The sequence below is a fragment of the Giraffa tippelskirchi genome, chromosome 3 (assembly GCF_054371585.1).
Source record: "Giraffa tippelskirchi isolate mGirTip1 chromosome 3, T2T-mGirTip1v1.2.pri, whole genome shotgun sequence".
Classification (NCBI taxonomy): Eukaryota; Metazoa; Chordata; class Mammalia; order Artiodactyla; family Giraffidae; genus Giraffa; species Giraffa tippelskirchi.
This window is the reverse complement of record NC_137277.1, coordinates 131,896,119-131,899,824: the sequence shown is the minus strand read 5'-3', so window position 1 is coordinate 131,899,824 and position 3,706 is coordinate 131,896,119. Positions and strand designations below refer to the sequence as shown.

General features: G+C 40.0%; 1 long non-coding RNA gene across 1 annotated transcript in view; it reads left to right on the top strand.

The window, feature by feature from the left end:
* Window positions 1-2,212: 2,212 nt before the first annotated feature.
* The window catches only part of LOC145540816 (uncharacterized), a 46,494-nt gene continuing 45,000 nt past the window's right edge, over window positions 2,213-3,706 (top strand). Inside the window, exon 1 of the long non-coding RNA XR_014078564.1 lies at window positions 2,213-2,358. This is a non-coding gene — a long non-coding RNA (uncharacterized LOC145540816). The remainder of the gene's footprint in view (window positions 2,359-3,706) is intronic.

The window sequence follows — 3,706 nt, the reverse complement described above, 5'->3', positions numbered from 1 at the left end:
TTGACTCTCCTTAACCCACCCAGGAGCCGCTGGGCTCTCACCCTCCATCCAAGGAGGAGAGGCCACTTCGGTCCCTGGAGCCTTGTTACCCCCACGTGCGTTCACTATTGGGCTGTATCGATTAGTGGACATTTAGAAGCCGCTGGACACAAACAAGTGCATCTGGGAGCATCTGGGGCACACCTGCCCAAACAGAGGCAGAAGAATGACCTCTAGTGGTCTTTGTTGGCGTTGTTGGTCCAGGAAGCACTGGGTGTTCCTAGTGGGAAAAGACTTGCAGTAATTCAGAGACTTTGCTGCCTAGAAAGAGCGCTTGACTTGTGATATAAGAGACTTCTGGCAATTGAAACAGAATAAATGGCCACAGAACTGCATGGCAAATGTTAAATATATCTCTCTATTGTTGGTAAAATTCTCATCAAAAGTCACAAGGAAGAAAATATATTTTATATACGTTTTAAAAGTCTGAAATTTTCAATTTAAAAAAACATTGGAAACAACACAAATATGGACAACAGGTATATTACAGTATAGGTTTTTCTTAAAAGGCATGTTTTTTTACTTCATTATAATTTATTGAACATTCAGTATACAACACAGCAAATTTTCTGAGATTTAACCATAGCATATGATTGTGCCGGTGCTTAGCAAAAGACTCTAGTTTACACTTATACTAATAAAATGGTTAAAAGGCATGTTTTTAAATAACTCAACTTTAAATAAATCCTCCTATTTTGTGATAAGAGCATTTGAAAGAAATGTCTATTAACTCCAAGGTTTCAAATGAGCAAATATATGTATAGTATATAGCAAGGAATGATCGACTTTATCTTGTAATAATTTTTAATAAAGTATAATCTATAAAAATAGTGAAACACTATGTTGTACACCTGAAACTAATATAATATTGTAAATCAACTATACTTCAGTTAAAACTGATGAACAAAAAATGCCCCAAGGCTCTAATTCTATAGAAATCATCAGAGGGTCTGTATATATCAGTACATATCCTCTCCAAAATTAAAACTTTAACTCATTCCATCATGCTATTTTCTCCAGATGTTATAATGGAAGTTCAGAATTGATCAGATCAGTCTTACTATGTTCATTTTCTGATTTGATCATCTTTCTTTGGTGGAGGAAGAATGGCACTTGTTTTTCTATTAAATGGGTAGAGGAAAAAATAACAACAAAAAGATAATTCCTTTGCTTAAACAAAAGTTCTACCAAAATAACTCTCTCCCTGATTTAGCTCAGAAATGAAGTTCATACTTATCTTGCACAGTAACATGGGGCCAGTCTCATTTGGCTGTTTGCTGAACTGTGTGCTTACAAACCCACAGCCTCTGGAATATACTGAAATATTCTCTGTACCCCCTTCATGAATAACAGCCTTGTCATGGTGAAGGGGCTTGCATAAGTCAATGAAGATATGAAGCATGCCATGCAGGGCCACCCAAGATGGACAGATCATACATAGTGAAAAGTTCAGACAAAATGTGATCCATTGGAGAAGGAAATGGCAACCAACTCCAATATTCTTGCCAGGAGAACCCCATAAACAATATGAAAAGGCAAAAAGATATGACAGCTGAAGATGAGCCCCCCCCCCCCAGGTCATAAGGTGTCCAATATGCTACTGGGGATGAACAGAGGGCAATTACTAATAGTGCCAGAAAGAATGAATGGCTGGGCCAAAGCAGAAATAACACTCAGTTGTGGATGTGTCTGGTGGTGAAAGTGAAGGCTGATGCTATAAATAACAATATTGCATATGAACCTGGAATGTTAGGTCCATGAATCAAGGTAAATTGGATGTGGTCAAGCGGGAGATGGCAAAATTGAACATCAATATATTCAGTTCAGTTCTGTCGCTCAGTCGTGTCTGACTCTCTGCGACCCCGTGAGTTGCAGCACGCCAGGCCTCTCTGTCCATCACCAACTCCCGGAGTCTACCCAAACCCATGTTCATCGAGTCGGTGATATTAGGAACCAGTGAACTAAAATGGATGGGAATAGGAAAACTTAATTCTGATAACCTTTATATCTACTACTGTGGGTAAGAATCCGTTAAGATATGGAGCAGTCCTCATAGTCAACACAACAATCCAAATTGCAGTACTTGGGTGCAATCTAAAAAGTGACAGAACAATCAGTTTGTTTCCAAGGCAAATCAGTCATCATCACAATAATCCAAGTCTATGCCCCGATCACTGATGCTGAAGAGGCTGAAGTTGAATGGTTCTGTGAAGATCTACAACACCTTCTAGAGCTAACACCAAAAAAAAAAAGATGTTCTTTTCATCATAGAGGATTGGAATGTGAAAGTAGGAAGTCAAGAAATACCCGGAATAACAGGCAAGTTTGACCTTGGAGTACAAAATAAAGCAGGGCAAAGACTAACAGAGTTATCAAGAGAACATGCTGGTCAAAGCAAATACTCTTTCCCAACAACCCAAAAGATGACTACACACGGACATCACCAGATGGTCAATCCTGAAATCAGACTGATTATGTTCTTTGTAGCCAAAGACGGAGAAGCTCTATCAGTCCAGTACAGTTCAGTTGCTCAGTCGTGTCTGACTCTTTGCAACCCCATGGACTGCAGCACGCCAGGCCTCCCTGTCCATCACCAACTCCCAGAGCTTACTCAAATTCATGCCCATTGAGTCGGTGATGCTATCCAGCCATCTCATCCTCTATCATCCCCTTCTCCTCCTGCCTTCAATCTTTCCCAGAATCAGGGTCTTTTCAAATGAGTCAGTTCTTCACATCAGGTGGCCAAAGATTTGAAGTTTCAGCTTCAGCATCAGTCCTTCCAATGAATATTCAGGACTGATTTCCTTTAGGATGGACTGGTTGGATCTCCTTACAGTCCAATGGACTCTCAAGAGTCTTCTCCAACACCACAGTTCAAAAGCATCAATTCTTCAATGCTCAGCTTCTTTATGGTCCAAGTCTCACATCCATACATGACTACTAGAAAAACTATAGCTTTAACTAGATGAACCTTGTCAGCAAAGTAATGTCTCTGCTTTTTAATACGCTGTCTAGGTTGGTCATAGCTTTTTTCCAAGGAGCTAGCATCTTTTAATTTCACGGCTGCAGTCACCATCTGCAGTGATTTTGGAGTCCAAGAAAATAAAGTCTGTCACTGTTTCCATTGTTTCCCCACCTATTTGCCATGAAGTGATGGGACTGGATGCAGTGATCTTTGTTTTTCAATGTTGAGTTTTAAGCCAGGATTTTAACTCTCTTCTTTCACTTTCATCAAGAGGCTCTTTAGTTCCTCTTCACTTTCTGATATTAGGTTGGTGTCATCTGCGTATCTGAGGTTATTGATATTTCTCCCGACAATCTTGATTCCAAGTTGTGCTTCATCCAGCCCAGCATTTTGCATTATGTACTCTGCATATGAATTAAATAAGCAGGGTGACAATATGCTCCCTTGATGTACTCCTTTCCCAATTGGGAACCAGTCTGTTGTTCCATGTCTGGTTCTAACTTTTGTTTCTTGATCTGGTTTCTCAGGAGGGAGGTAATGTGGTCTGGTATTCTCATCTCTTGAAGAATTTTCCACAATTTGCTGTGATCCACACAGTCAAAGACTTTAGCATAGTCAATGAAGCAGAAGTAGTCATATGTGAATGGCCTAGTGGTTTTCCCAGCTGTACAGGAGAAGCTCCATACAGCCAGCAAAAACAAG